This window comes from Amblyomma mixtum, chromosome 10 (assembly GCF_055824585.1).
Source record: "Amblyomma mixtum isolate Tamu chromosome 10, ASM5582458v1, whole genome shotgun sequence".
Lineage (NCBI taxonomy): Eukaryota > Metazoa > Arthropoda > Arachnida > Ixodida > Ixodidae > Amblyomma > Amblyomma mixtum.
The window spans coordinates 99,472,569-99,489,314 of record NC_143021.1 but is presented as its reverse complement, the minus strand read 5'-3'; positions in this window follow the sequence as shown (position 1 = coordinate 99,489,314).

Sequence of the window (16,746 nt, the reverse complement as noted above, 5' to 3'; positions counted from 1 at the left end):
TGGAATGCCGCGACGTTGAGAGAGTGGAGAAACGTATTGTTGTGTCGGGTGCTGCCAAAATAGTTCTCACAACATCAACGGCCAAGAGCAGCCCGTGCAACTCTATAGATTTCCTGGACATATGTCCCACATTCCTGAAAAAAAAACTCAATATTCAAAATTTGTCACCACCTGCCAAGGAAATTTTGGAGGTAATGGTGAATCTTATCGATGTGTAGCAAAATCTTGCAGAACTTTTCCATCGCTCGCATCGAGCGATAGCAAAAACATTAATAGCAAGACAAAAAAAAAGAATGCAATTATGTCGACGGGAAGTTGGTGTAGTGAAATCTTCCATTCTATTTTCCATTCTAGTGCATTCTATTTGCTTCCTTTAAATATGTGCTTTGCATTTTGAATAAAATCAGTAACCTGTCTTGTGTGTGTGTGTTTCGCGCAAATGCCATGTCTGATGAAATCTTCGAGTGTACAAAAAAAAAATACGTTCATGCACTTTTTCCCATTCAAGAATAGGTTTTCCTCGGAATTGCTGTCTGTGAAATGATTGAGAACGAGAGACGGCAAGCCTGGATAACTTCTTTGCGCAAGCTGAAGTAGGCGGTTTTCTCTTGCTAAATAGGTTTGGTATGCTGCGCGTGTATATTATTTCTGACGAACTTTCATTGTAATTCACTAAGCATGCAGTGTTTAGTCGTAGAGCTCGCGCTAACGAAACTATTTTTTTTTGCCATTAAAGCCCTCCGCCGGTAAGGTAATGCAAACAAATATTTTGGAGGCTGACATCAACAGCTGCGTTGGGCAGACGCGTGTGAGGCAAGGTCAGTGATCGCCTCATTGTTCCTTTGTGTGACGCCCGGCTCAATTTCCGAAGTTATTTTGCTACATGTAAAAAATGTCTCCAAGTAAAAGTAGTAAAGATATTAGCTTTTACATGAGTGAGCATTTGAATATAAGAGATGGCTTTGCAAATAAATTGTTTTGGGAATGCACGTGCGCTGCAATCGGCATTAAATTTAATGTACCTACCACTGCGTAGTGATTGACCAAACTATAGCATTTTTTCTGTTAGCCGTAAGCGAGCAGCTGGTAAGCGCATTTCGCGCGTATTTTCGTTTTTCTTTTCAGCCTGGAATATTTTCATTTTACATCCAAATAAACACATACTCGTTATTATTCAGCGAAAAACGTAAAGAAATTCCAACTATTTGGCCAAAAAAGTTGCGTACATCGAACTGCTCAGCTACCCAAAAAAATTAAGTATTTTGCGAAAATGTCCCGGCCATAAAAAAAAGGTATTAGGCTCGAATTACACGTCTTAAATGAACTTGCCAATTACTTGCGACACACATTTCGCCGCAACGGTAACGGCGGTTTCGTCAACAATCTGCTCCACGAAGTGGACCTGATGCACTGTCAGTTCTCTCTTTTTTTTTTCAGGTTCGGCGCAGAAAAAAAAAATCGCTGACCACTCTTTCTTGGAACCTGCACCTGAGAGGGTACTGTCGCGATAGAAAGAAATGCGAACAGCGCGGCGCCTAATTCGAACGCAAGTACGCTACAGACATGAATTCCAATTTCGCAGTGCGTAGGCAACATGCTGTTCACATTATTTTCTATCGCCCTTGTACATTTTCCTAATCCTCTTAATCTCGTCAGCGTTCTAGCATGAAGGAAAAAGCAAGCGTCAGCGCAACCAGATTTCCAGCTAGTCCAACACGTGCAAAGTATGTGCGGAACTGGTTTTTTTCAAGAGAAAGGGCGTTACGCGCAACTTCTCAATGGGAGGGGTGACAGGTCTGTCCGGTCAATTGTGGGGAGTCGCGGGAGACGGTGCTATGGTGCTTTTCACTCGCGCTTGCAACGCCCCTCTGCAAAGCTCTGGTTCCCTCGGTACCCTCGGCGTGCCTTTCGGAGCGAAAGAAAGGGGGAAAGTGACACGGACCTGGACTACCCACCCTCCAGCTACCTTCTGAGCACCGCCGAAGGCGGCAATGTGTCGCTTTTCTGCTATTCTGGGCGGGTCTCGAAGGTCTGCTTTTTCACCGCCTCAGCAACGCCATCTCTCGCTCAGTAGGGTAAGGAACATTTTGCCGTGAGTGGTGGCTGACCGTGGACACAGCGGCGACTCATTTATTACGCAAATAAGGGATGTCTTGCGTTCCCGTGACGGTCGGTCTCAGAACTGGCATCTGAATATCGGCCGGCAGGGGAGGTTGGATTATCAAGGGAAGAAAAAGCTGAGGCGAAAAGAAACAGACCAACGCGCATAGTATCAAGAACTATTTGCAGAAGATTTTTTACAAACTGTTCAGCTTGGCACAACAGTCGGAGTAGAATGGCGAGCTTGGTCAGTACACCACGGAGACTCGGTGGCGCGGAAAAGGCGATAGGTAAAAGATTTGCGTGTAGCTGTGGAGTTTTTCTCATCTGCATTGTAAACGTTTTGCTGGCAACTCTAGATAGATGAATTTACAAACATTTTGTATTTTTTCTCTGATAATTATACTAGAGCGTTTTAATCTTCATCCCTGTGCCGCAAGGAGCGATGTGTTATTTACGCTCCTGGACAAGAAATGGCTGTATGCTGCAGCGGTTTTGCAAACGTTTGTTGTACGGCATTACCGCAAACAATTAATGCAGATTTCCCAGTCCTTCAGAACGACATAGTTTTGGGGAACAGCGCCCAAAGAAGGAACGTACACCGCACCACCGGCTTGATGGTTTGAGTATTCATCACGTTTGCGAAGGGGCTGAGTTCGATCCCCAAGCGGTTGTTGTACGTTCGGAACTCTATAATCTATCTATGTTTCTAAAAACTATGATTTCGATCGCAACCAATTCGCTGGACTTGTAATCCACTTATTTAGACCCAGTCAGGAAGGTTCAGTTTGTCAGGAAGGTTCGAAGTCCACCCAAGATAGAAAGCGCGTATATGCATGTATAAGCGCATTTAAATCATAGAAAAGTTGAAGGTGATTTATAGCACTGTACTTTAATTCACCTTAATTAAACGCCGCTATGTAATAGCAGTCCAACTTGATAGCCTCAATCATACAAAGCTTAGTACCTTGTTGTGCGGTGTGTTTCACCATCTTAATTGACCAACAATATTATTTTTGACACAAAGTTAATTATTTAAGTTCGGAAGTATATGGCACAAGCATCCCATATATGAGGTAGGATATGTTTCATATCTGCGAGATTGTTTCCATATAAGGATTTGAAGGTCCCCATATAAAGAAAGAGCATCTATATAAGGACGCAAATACGACTATATATAACAGTATATGGCACTATATAAGGTACCTTATGGCCGTATCTGCCCGTATTTGTGGTCTTATACGCCCATATATAGCAGTATATAGCGGCATATCAGGTTTCCCATGGTCATATCTGGCCATATATACGAGCATATATGGACCTATTTAACTTTATATGATCCCATATATGAGTATATACAGCCATATATAAAATATATCTGGCCCATATCTGCCATTTTCGTAAGGGCAGTCACAACAACAACAAATTAGTGGACACGTCAGACGCGCCTTCAGGAAACAGATAAAGTCGGGGAAGTCATACAACTGAATGTGCATATGTCATCGGTTCGAATCTTTGTCGCTAGCTAGCCGCCAATTTAGCTAGAATATGTCAGCTACATGCAAAGATAAATGGTAAGACACAACCCGGAACGCTGTAGGACGAACGGTTCCTGAAACTTTTGATACGTTTGTAGTCGGAAATTCTGTCAAAACGTTGATGTTGGCCAGGGGGGAGGGGATGTTTAAGGCGAATCGAATTTGCATCTGTGCGAAGTGGGAGGTGGTGACGAATCGCGGCTACGGCCGCTTATCTGTTTTTTGAGCCTGCGTCCGCTTCGGCGGACGCGGTTGTTGCTGCGACGCGCGTCTTTTCTATTCTTTTCCTCTTTCCTCCTATCTTTTAACTCCCTTCTCTATCTGCAGGTGGCAGCGGTGGTGGCTCGGCTGGAGCCGGTTGGTAGGCCCGTGCATTTTTCTTTTCTTTCTTCTCTCAGACGCAACAACAACATCTGTCCGAAATTGCGGCGGTCGGCTTGTTGTGTGGGTCCTACGGCTGCTTGCTGTAAAAAACGCTACTTAGGCAGGCATACTACCGAAGAGAACTTCAACAAACGTGTTGCTCTTGCTATGTTGCCTAGGGAATGCGATTACGGAAATGAATCAATCTGGAAGCTCCTCTAGCTCTCGTTCTCAAACATTTGTACTCGGAATGGCGATAAAGAGTTGGTTTACTCACCAAAACAGGCGCAGGCGCACTAATTGTCGCGTCTTCGTATCTCTTCGCTAGCTCCTGGGAGCTCCACGACGACTGCCTTTCAATGATGATGATGATGTCCTCGGGCTGAATGAACGTTCGCAGAGTCACGTACTTCTTCTTCTTCTTCTTCACCATATGAAAATGGCACATACCCACGCGGGGGGTTGACCAAGGTACGATGGTGAATGCCAATGAGGTATGAGTGCGGGAAAAAAAAGCTAAGTAAAATAGTAGAATGTTTGAAATCAGAAAATATGTATTCAGTTCATTTATTTTCAACTCGAGGTTGAAGGCCCCCAGGCGTAAAAGCTGTTCTACGACAGCTTGAAAGGTGCCTGGGGGCCCATACAAAGCAGCAGTGGTTACAAACTAAATTACAGTGTAAGTACACATCTTCCTACAATCATTAGAACAACTATACAGTACAATTATTAACAAAACAATCGTTGTTAATGAGAATTTCAGGTGATCGGCGTACGGCCTCAATTCTTGCTGAACATCACAAAACATAGCGGAATTGACATACAATACAAAGTTAGCATGGTTATTTTACACAGGTTGTTTAGTGGGTTACAAAATACTGTCGCATTTGTTTTTTACTGTAGGTCTCGAAATATACATCCTTCTTTTCATAATCGTTCAGAAGAAATGGAAGCAGGTACTGTAGGGACTGACAGAGATAATCGGTGCGGCGGTGTGGTACAAACCATCTGTCACAACTGCGAGTACGACCATCGCTTTTTTGTTTACGTAAACTTGCGGTGTTCTTTAAAAACGTTTGAAGGGCATTATTTGCATAAAAGAAAGTGTGCAGTAAGCGAAATTCTAGATAATGTTTTGCTTTTATTATTTTATACCTCACAAACAATTCTTCTGTCGGATGGTAGTACGATACATTACCAATATTACGAAGAGCTTTTTTCTGTAGAAGGAAAATTGCGTTAATGTTACTAATCGTTGTTGTTCCCCAAACAAGCGAGCAATAGTTTAAATGTGACGTGAATAATGCGTGGTAAATGTGAACCTTTATTTTTTCCGGGAGATAATGTCGGCATCTGGCAAGTGCTCCCGCAGCCGATGATAGTGATTTGCGCAAGAAATCGATGTGGTGTGTCCATTTCATATCAGACGAGAATGTCACTCCTAAAATCCTATGTTGGTTGACAACTTCAATAGTAGCAGTACCGAGTGTTAAAAGATGGTGCATTATAGCCTGTTTGCCACTCGGTTTAAAAATGATGGCTTTCGATTTTTTTGCGTTAATCTTAAGACCATTGGCATTGGACCAGTTGATTATCTTTGTCATCTCAGTTTCTGCTTTAGCAATCACCTCTTGTATGTCATGACCAGAAACAAACACGCTGGTATCGTCAGCGTAAAGAACATAACAAGCATCGGAATTGGGTTGAACAATGTCATTGACATATACATTGAAAAGAAATGGTCCCAAAAGACTGCCTTGTGGCACACCAGATGAAATACTCTTAAACGATGAGGTATGGCCCCCAATACTAACACACTGCCTTCGATCACTCAGGTAAGAGTTAAACAACACCAAAGATACACCGCGGACACCGTAAGCACTAAGTTTTTTCAAAAGAATTTTGTGGTTTAGAAAGTCAAAGGCCTTGCTATAATCTATAAAAATACCAAGCGTAAGCGTCTTGCATTCAATATTTTTGATGATGAGCTCTTTCATTGTTAGTAGCGCTGTTTCGGTTGATTTGCCTCGACGGAAACCATGTTGGTACTCTTGTAATATGTTATGTCTGGAGAAAAAGTGTTCTATGCGCACCAATATTATTTTTTCTAGGCCCTTTGAAAACACGGGTAATATAGATACCGGCCTGTAGTTAGCCGCGTCGTTTTCTTTGCCGCCTTTAAAGATGACCGATACCTTTGCTTTTTTCATGCGACTTGGGAAACAGCCAGTTGTGAGGACGAGGTTAAAAATATATGTCAAGTGAGGCGCAATAACGTCAATTACGAACTTGACAGGCTTTATCTGAAGATCGTCGACATCGACTGAGTTGGTGTTTCTCTGGTTCAGGAATGCGCTACAAATTTCGATTTCATCCGTTGGTTCCAAGAATATAGTGGCATTTTGTTCGTCAGTGGGCGTTGACCCTGTTTCGTCACAGGTTGGCTTTATCATGTCTACAAAGTGCGCATTGAAATGCTCAGCTAAAGCTACACCCGAAATACATTTGCCATCTATTGACATTTCAGGGGGGCTGCACTTCCGACGTTTCCTTTGGAGAATTTCATTGACCACCTTCCACACTTCCCGAGGACCGGTTCTTGAAGCATCAGATATGAGGCTATTATAGTAAGCGATCTTTGCTCTTCTTAACTCTGCGGTTAACTTATTTCGGTATTTCTTGAAGTCTGTTAGTGCTGTCATTTCTCTCGTACGCAAGAAATCTTGGAATAGTTTTTGTTTCTCCTTAATCGCCTTCAAATGATCGGGTGTTATCCATGGCTTCCTTATTTTGTTCTTTTTTCTTGCTTTCTTGTATGGAAAGCATTCGTTATAGAGACAGCAGAACATAAGCAGGAATTTGTTGTAAGCTTCAGAGGCATTACTCTCGTTATAAATTGGAGACCAGTCGTTGTTTGATAGGCGGGCCCTAAAGGATTCCATATTACCATTCGATATATTCCTGTACAGAGGTACGTCCTTGCTTGTCTTTTCTCGTGGTCTATAGCTGGAGTACGCAATAAATATTGGACAGTGGTCGCTTAAGTCATAGCATATGGTTCCAGCAGTATGTACGGAAATATCTGAGTTGACAATGAAAAGATCAAGGACAGACTCGCCTGTTTCGGTTACCCGCGTTGGTGTATTGATAACGGAATAAAAGCCAGAAGCCAGAAGTGTGTTATTGAACTGAACGGAATGTGTGTCATTTCCAGCTAAGTTAATATTGAAATCGCCTCCCAGAAGCAAACGGTATTGATGACAGGAAGCGTACTCCAACATTTCTTCGATGAAAGTCAAAAAATGGTTTTTGTTCCCGGAAGGAGGGCGATATACTACAGAAAACATATCTTTCCCACTACAAACACATAACGCCTCCAGATCAGCAGTAGTACACGTGAAACGGTGCTCCACTTCACAGCATATATCATCCCTGATAAGTATCGCTACGCCGCCGCCCCGTCCCTCAGTTCTGTTTTGGTAGTAGAGTTTATAGCCTGCTAATGTTAGCGTCTGGCTTTCATCGTGATACCATGTTTCCGTGATCATGATGACATGCATTCGGAACCGGAATTCGTCGAGAAACATAGTGAATTGTTCTAGCTTTGATGCCAACGAACGTGCATTGATATGGACAGCCGATATTAATGCCTGGGTTGGCGCCTGCAGTGTTATATCAGAAGGTGAGCAGAACTCTCGATATAACATGATGACGATGAAAGCAAAGAACTAGCAACATACCACCTTAGTCAATCTTTGACAAGTCTTTATCGTGTTCGATTCGCACCACATCGCTTCCCTCAGCTTTCCGCGCAAGAACTTTTCCGTTCCTGGCCCATACAAACTTCCAGTCAAACTCACGTTTCTTTTTTATCGCCAAGGAAAGAAGTCGCTTCAGCGTAGGGCAAAGGTGTTCGTTAACGAACACACTTTCTCTATCTACGAAGCCGACTTGTTCATTCGTTATGTATTTGCTTCGAGCCTTTTCCAGAAGCGCATCTCTTTTTTCGCGGCATTTGAATTGCACAACTATGTTGCTTTTGCCTTCCTCACGAGTTGGCACGCGATGACAAACTGCTATGTCATCAGCAGTGATAGTCTCGCCTATAGCACTGCCTACCTTTGTTACCAGTTCAGCAACATTTTCATTCTCCTTCTGCACCAGGCCTTTTATTTCGACATTACACCTTCGAGAGTACTGCTCTGTTTGAACCATTCTTCGCTGAAGCTGTTCAATGGCATGTTCATTTGCCTTGACCCTTTTCCGCAGACTTTCATTCTCTTTCTTAAGATCTTTGTTTTCATCTTGTTGTTCAGCTAGTTTCTTTTTGATTTCCTCAAATTCTGCATTGATAAAAGTCATGGAATCTTTCAAACTTTTCATTTCAGCACGAAGCTCACGTAGTTCACTTCTGGCATCCCTGTCATCATTCGCCGAGCCTTTAGGCATCACTACAGGATTCACTTGGTACACACAAAGAACAAAAACTGCGGCAGCAGCAACAGCAAAAGCTACACAGTTCTCCCGTTCGACAAAGTCAAATTTATACACCAACCTGCAGCGTAAAACACGCAAGAATCAGCGAACAGTCGGTTTGCCGTCGCTGCTGCCGAGTGCCAGATCCGGGGTGGGAGCCTTCTTTTCTAGGTTTCCGCTGGTGACGTCGGTAGTGACGTCAGATGCGTCCGATATGTCCTCGATGGTCGCTGAAACGCCCAGGTGATAGCGGCGATGGGTACAGCTGTCTTCTTTCTGCAGCGTAAAACACGCAAGAATCAGCGAAACAGTCGGTTTGCCGTCGCTGCTGCCGAGTGCCAGATCCGGGGTGGGAGCCTTCTTTTCTAGGTTTCCGCTGGTGACGTCGGTAGTGACGTCAGATGCGTCCGATATGTCCTCGATGGTCGCTGAAACGCCCAGGTGATAGCGGCGATGGGTACAGCTGTCTTCTTTCTGCAGACATTCTGTATTCTTCCTTGAGTGAGTGCACTTGTTCCAACTAGTGGCTTTATCTTCAAAAGCGTGGCGGATACACAAACAGACCAAAGAAGCAATCGAAAAATGGGTAAAAAGTCATAAACGAATTTTTGGTCGGGTTGGGCTCACAAAATTCGACCACAACTCAATAAGTCACTTTCCAGATGACACTGCACCGTGGCGCCACAACTGTTGGTTAGTACGGCGGCGGTGGTTGGGCCGTATTGCATAAGCCGCCGTAAGTGTCTGGACCTCTGTCACTGGTCACTCAGAAATACCCGCGGATTTCAAACGTCTGTAGAAAGTGACCCTGCCATTGGGTGGTTGGCGACCGGAACCCACCATTGGCTGGCATTGGCTGCGATATGCAGCCACTGGTGAGCAACACCGCTGTTCGCTGTGTGAGCTGTGTCCCCAGCAGGCGAGCGGACCTGCCCGCTGGCATGTTTGCGATGTGCAGCCAACGCTGAAGGCCGGTCGCTTCTACCCAATGGCCGGGCAGCTTTCCACAGACGCTTGAAAGCCGCTGGTATATCTGAGTTACCAATAACGGAGGACCAGACTGACGTGAAATGGTCATCTTAAGATGGTCAGCTTCTGGAATACGGCCCCAGGTGCATCTTTTGCGTACATGTTCAACCTGAAGCCCCTCAAGCTTCGTAAAGTAATGCCAACCTTTGAATAATTTCGCCCCGCACACACCTTTCCGTCCTCTACTCTCACCCACGCTGGGTGCGGCCGTCGGGCGCCTAAACGTGCACCTTCCCAGGCATGCTTTGCACGCTATTTTTGATGCATAAATAGACGTTTCTCCATCAAAATGAGAGGAAGAAGCGGAGGAAGGGAGGCCATGTGTCGCTACTTTACAAAATTTTAGGGGCTTTATTTCAACCCATCGTTGAGCGGTGGCGTCAATGTACGAGGTCTGTTAGAAAAGTATCCGACCTTTCGCTGAAGAAAAAAAACTGGCTTAACTGGAACGTTGGAAACCTAATAACCTTCAAAGTAGTCTCCTTGAGCCTCCACATACTTCTCCCAGTGGTGCTGCCATTGTTGGAAGTATTCCGAAAAGGCCCCTTTCGGAATGAAGTTTAGCTCAGCTGTCGTTGCAGCCATAATGTCCTTACTTGGCTGATATCGCGTTCTTTTAAATGTCCTCTTCATTTTGGGAAACAGCCAGAAGTCACAGGAGGTCATATCAGGAGAATAAGGAGTCTGTGGAACTACAGCAGTCCGGTTTTTCGCGAAAAAAGTGTGAATTTAGTGTGAGGAATGTGCAGGAGCATTGTCATGATGGATGCGCCAATTTCCTGTTGACCTCAACTTCGGCCTCTTGCGCCGCACAGCACCACGCAGACGACGGAGGACATCCCTATAGTATTCTTTTGCACACTGTTTACTCTATGCGGTGCGTATGCGTGGTGTGCCACACAGAGGGAGTCAAAAAAAGCAGTCAGCATCACTCTGACATTGCTGCGCACTTGGTGGGCCTTCTTGGGCCTTGGTGACGTGGAATGCTGCCATTTTGACGACTGGGATTTGGTTTCCGGGTCGTACCTGTACACCCAAGACTCGCCACCAGCGATTATGGTGTTGATGAAGTCGGGGTCGCTATTTGTGGAATCCAGCATATCCTATGAGACTTCAACACGAAGCTGCTTTTGCTCCACCGTGAGCAGCTTCGGCGCGAATTTCGCCGCATCTTTCTCCATGGCCAACTATTCGGTGATAATGGAATGTTCAGAAATATTGATGATGTCCACCTCTTCCACAATTTCTCGGATAGTCACATGACGGTCACGCGTCACCACAGCGTTCACTTTGGGAATGACCTGGTCATTTCGGCATGTTGATGGTCGACCGGAACCTCTCTCTCTCTGCACCGGTGTGCGGCCGTCTTTAAACCAATTATACCACTCCTTAATCTGTGTGCTGCTCATAGCATTATCACCTAAAGCCGTCTGAATATTCCCAATGGCTTCCACTTGGCTGTCGCCTAGTTTCTGGCAAAATTTGATGCAGCAGCGCTGCTCCTGTCGCTCCGCCATTTCCCTTGCAATAAAAAACCGACGAGAGCACTGCGCACTGCTTCCCTCAAACACCGCGTGCCAGTGACTGACGCTATCGGCAGGCGAGAAAAAAATTTGTGCATGCGCACGAAGGTTCAAGGTAAGCTGGTGCAAGCGTGCTTGTTTCAAATCCATCAGGTGTTGGTAAAAAAAAAATAAAGTCGGATACTTTTCTAACAGACCTCGTATATGCTATACCAGGCGAGCCACCTATTTTTAGACAAAGGTTAGAAATATCTCGAGGCAAGATAGGTGGAGGCAAATAGAACCAATTTTATCTTGCTACTGATGTGTTTTTGTACTTCGTTCAACTGAATAATCGAACATTGAAAAGTTTTTAGCTGCAGCGTTTCCGGCGAGAACTCTGGTGCTAAAACATAGAGCGTGCCAAAAACAGACGTCTAATTCTTCACTTTGTGTATATTATATGATTAAAAGCCTTGTTTATTTTTCGTGCTGTGTGCTCTAGGTGAGTTTTGCTTGCGTTAAAAAAAAGTACGTGAAACGCCCGCCAACATGCGTTCGCGTGTCACGACAGCAGCGCTATCAAACGCAGAATTCCTGAACGTGGCCCCGTTCGAAGATGCCGTCAATGTGACGGGGCAAAAACAATGAAGTAAGCGCTGGCGGCAATTTTGAAAGTCACCTGTGACTTGGCGGCGTTCAGTGCGGAAAAAAACACCGGAGTGCTAGTCCCCATTTCCAGTCTGCAGGTAGCGTTCCGGGTCTGACGCCTCACATATGGCGTCTATTAATTGCGACGAAGGGCTTTCAGTATGAAATTGGCGCTTTTTCTCCGGCCCGATAGACGGAACGCCCGACCGAATGCCTAAATTTATTCAAAGCGCAGCTTCCACCTAGATTTCGAAGAAAAGGGATCGCCTTTGCTAGGTTCCACTCGGAAGGAATCCCAGCCTGTGTGACAGAATAGTTTATCTGGTCTAATAAGGAGGCAGGGGGTTCCTCAAATAGAATCTTGAGCACTTTCGCAGTGACGCCATCGGGGCCGGGGAACCAGGCGCAACGTCAGTACAGCTTGACTTAGCACGGATAGATTAACGAGAGAGTCGTTATTGATTGGCGTCACTGGCGCGATATCCATTGCTCTCAGTTGTAGTAGAGCCGCGAAGTGCTTTTCCAATACCTTCACAATTGATTAAACCCTCTTGATAGCTTCCCTTGGTGTCAAAACTAATGAGAGTAAGTTTCCACAGGCCATGAGCTTTCTCCAAGGCCGTACAAAACCGAATAGCACACGTCGGTTTCCCAAATTTTAAAGGTAATTGGAATGATTGGTATCATATTTATCTTTCTCACCGGAAATTGTGCGTTTAAAGTGGCTGCGATGAACTTAGTCATTCCAGTTTTTTTGGAATTGCTTGTGGAGAAGATTGAAAACAATTAGAATTATTCTTTTTTGATAGGCGCTTCAGAAAGCGCGACTTTTTACGGCATTCCTCTATAGCCAGGAAAATGCAAGATGGTTAGTGGTGCTCGGAAATATTTGAAAATGACGCAAGGGCACAGCGCAAAATCTTCTGAAATCGATCATAAATCACGATGTGACCGCAACTAAGAAGTGTAAGGTGGGATTTGTTCAGTGAAGCTTCACAACGGGAGCAGGGCTAACAGCAGTCCGAGGTCAGGTGGTCGACAGGCGCGTGCCCCAGGCGATGGCAATGCGGCTCGCGAGTAGGCCCGTCATCTTCCTTACAATGGCCCCCGGACAGAAGTGGAGCCATCCTGGCGACATAAGGGACGGACAAGACAGCGGGGTCGTGGTACGAGGGGGTACCCAAAAGAAACCGCACTAAATTTTTTGGTTGGCAAAGCTTCTATGGTACCGCGTTCTGCCACTACGGGCGCATAGAACGAACATTCCAGAGTCAGTAAGCCAAGTGCCGTCGTTGAAGGAGGTCAGACTAGTTTATGCAGAGTTTTAGAGTGACGATTGTTTTGTGTGAATGTCGTTTTTGCAATGGCTGATTTTCGTGAACAGCGCGCGCCGGTGAAATTCTGATTTTTGCTCGGAAAAAGTTGAATGAAAACTCTTGAAATATTAAGAAAGACGTACAAGGACGATGCTATGGGGACAACTGAAGTGTTCCTGAATCGAATCCTGAATCAAAGCAACAATCATGCCAATGGAAAACTTCAAATTCACCTCACCTCAAGAAAGCTCGTCAGGTGAAACCAAACCTCAAAACAATGCTGATTTGATTTTTCGACGTGAGAGGAGTCGTCGATTGAGAATTTGTTCCGCAGGGTCAGACAGTTAGCCAGGCTTTCTACTTGGATGTTTTGAAAAGATTGGGCAACAGTGTGCGGTGGAAGCGGCCAGATTTGTGGCGGTCGGGTGACTGGTTTTTCCATCATGGCAATGCCCCTGCTCACACAGCCCTGTCTCTACGACAATTTTGGAACAAAAATGGCATGACCCCTATTCCTCAACCCTTATACTCTCCCGACCTTGCCCCGTGCTACTTTCTTTGTTTCCTAGAATGAAAAAATAGGTGAATGGAAAGCGTTTCGCTGATGTTGCGGAGGTGAAGAAAAAAACGACGGAGGCACTGTCAAGCATCACAAAAGATGAATTTAAACAATGTTTTGAAAAATGGAATGAAAGATTCGACAAGCCTATCATTGCAAGTGGGGAATACTTTGAAGGAGACTGAAGGTGTGTGCTAAAAATAGACACTTTTAGTTGGACGTACGCAGTGAGCTTGCGTACGCAACGACACCGCGGGTAACGAATGCGCATGCGCAGAACGCAACGTATCTAGCCGCGCGTTGCGGACGCCCGCCCGCTGTAAAGCATAACGTAGCGTACGCAACGCGGGACGCTACGTGCTGCGTAGAGAACATGGCGGCGACCATCTCGCCCGCTTCGGACCGATTTCACTTCGCCGCTGCTTTCTTCAATGCGATGGCTCGCTCTAAACTGTGCTGTTAGCTTTTATTTTGTCTACTCTCACCCACACGCCAAAATATTAGGGACAAATGCCTCTTGTTTTTCAGATAATGAGGCGATTTTTGACCTTTTAAGCCTAACTAAGGTTGTGTACGTTTATCGTCATAGCAACCGCACCTGTCGAATAATTGTTTTTAGTCATGCGCCTACTTTTGCACTTCATTAAACATTATACATTTTTTCCTTGATTAAAAACAGTAATATACTATTCACATTGTCAGAAACTGAAAAATGTTGAGCCGAGCGCTACAGCGCTTTCAGTGTTTGTCACTAGATGGCGACACAACACAACGCGCTACGCGACTGCTCTGCGGCGGTACGACCAACTATAAGTGTGACGGGGGTGTCCTTTACAGCGTACGGAACGTAGTGAGCGTTCCGTACGCATTGTCGCTACGTACGCAGCAACTAAAAGTGTCTAATGTGAACAAATAAGTTCAAACAAAAATAAGTCCGGTTTATTTTGGGTACCCCCTCGTATGTCTTGAGGCGGTTAATATGGACGGTCTCACAACCGCGGCGTCTGAGATCGGGTGACGACGCGAGGGGCTCAACAATGTAGTTGACGGGAAATGTTTGCTGCAAGATGCGGTAGGGCCCGTGATACCTAGCGAGCAATATCCTGGAGAGGCCCGGAGTACGGGGAGGTATCCACAGCCAGACAAGAGAGCCGGGCGAGAAATGCTGGAGAGGTTGATCTTCATCGTGGCGGGTTTTCTGAAGGGTCTGGGTAGCTGTCGTGAGCGACCGGGCGATCTGGCGGCAGTCTTCGACGTGCTTGGCGGCTTCGGAAATGGTGGTACATTCAGATGCGTCAGGATGGTAGGGGAGAACAGTATCAATGGGAACGGACGGATGTCAGCCGTAAACGAGAAAGAAAGGAGAAAATCTGGTTGTAGACTGCGTAGCAGTATTGTACGCGAATGTAATATACGGGCGAATGAAACCAGTTCGTGTGGTTCGAACCAACGTACATAGGAAGCATGTCCACCAGAGTTCGGTTAAAACGTTCAGTGAGGCCGTTTGTCTGAGGGTGGTAAGCGGTGCATGTCCGATGGATGACGTTGCACTCACGTAGGAGAGCTTTCATGGCGTCAGATAGGAAGACGCGGCCTCTGTCGCTGAGGAGTTCACGAGGGGCACCGTGCCGAAAGATGAATCGACGCAGAAGAAAGGATGCCACATCCTGTGCCGTGGCAGCAGATAGCGTGGCGGTTTCAGCATACCTCGTTAGGTGATCGACGGCGACAATGACCCATCGTTTGCCAGAAGCAGTATACGGGAGGGGCCCGTATAAATCAATGCCAACGCGGTCTAAAGGGCGAGGCGGACAAGACAGCGGCTGCAATTCGCCAGCAATACGGTTGGTGGGTTTCTTGCGGCCTTGGCAGTCGAGACAGGAGCGTACGTATTTCAAAACGAAATTGTACATGCCACGCCAGTAGTAGCGGAGGTGGAGGCGCGTGTAAGTCTTGAAAAGGCCCGCGTGACCGCACTGCAAGTCAGCGTGAAAACATGAACAGATGTAGGACCTGGGGTGGCGAGGTATGACGAGGAGCCATTTTCGTCCATTAGAATGATAATCACAGTGATAAAGCACGTCATCTCTGATCTCAAAATGTGAAGCTGGACGGCGCAGCGTGCGGAAGGGCACAACCGCCGATGGGTCGGAGAGAAAGTCGAGAAGAGCACGAATCCAGGGATCCTTGCGCTGCTCAGAAGGCAGGTCACTGATGGGGGGAGACTGAAGAGGGGCGTCGATTTCGCAGAGGCTGGCAAGTTTGGCGGAGAGCGGGGAGCGAGACAAGGCGTCGGCGTCCTGATGCTTGCGGCCTGATCGGTACAAAACTCGGATGTTGTATTCTTGAAGACGCAGCGCCCATCGCACCAGACGGCCGGAAGGATCCTTTAGTGAGGAAAGCCAACAAAGGGCGTGATGATCCGTAACGACGTCGAAAGGACGGCCGTACACGCAAGGGCGAAACTGTCCTAAGGCCCACACAATGGCGACGCACTCTTTTTCAGTCACAGAGTAGTGAGACTCAGCCTTGGTAAGTATGCGGCTGGCATACGCAACGACATATTCGTCGAAGCCAGATTTGCGCTGACTGCACCAAGACCAATACATACCACTGGCATCCATGTGGACTTCAGTGGGGGCCGCCGGGTCGAAATGTCGTAAGATGGGTGGTGCCGAGAGAAGACGACGCAAGGTGTTGTAGGCGTCGTCGCATGCGGTTGACCAAGCCGAAAAATCAACATTGGTGCCGAGCAACTGAGTCAAAGGAGCAGCAATTGAGGGAAAGTTGCGAATGAAACACCTAAAATAAGAGAAGAGCCCAAGGAAGCTGTAAAGTTCCTTAGCGGTGGAAGGTTTGGGAAGCTCAGTCACTGCTCGAAGTTTCGCAGGGTCAGGGCGTACGCCATCTTTCAACACAACGTGACCTAAAATTGTCAGTTCGCGGGCAGCAAAGGTGCATTTTTTAAGTTCAGCTGCAGGCCTGCGTTTCTGAGGCATGTCAAGACGTGCTTCAGGCGACATAGATGCGTTTGAATGTCGGGCGAGAGGGTAACTATATCGTCCAGGTAGCACAAGCATGTCTTCCACTTGAGACCACGAAAAACGGTATCTATCATTCGCTCGAAAGTGGCAGGAGCGTTACACCGGCCAAAACGCATGAAGTTAAATTCGTAGAGGCCGTCAGGGGTCACAAACGCGGTTTTGGAACGA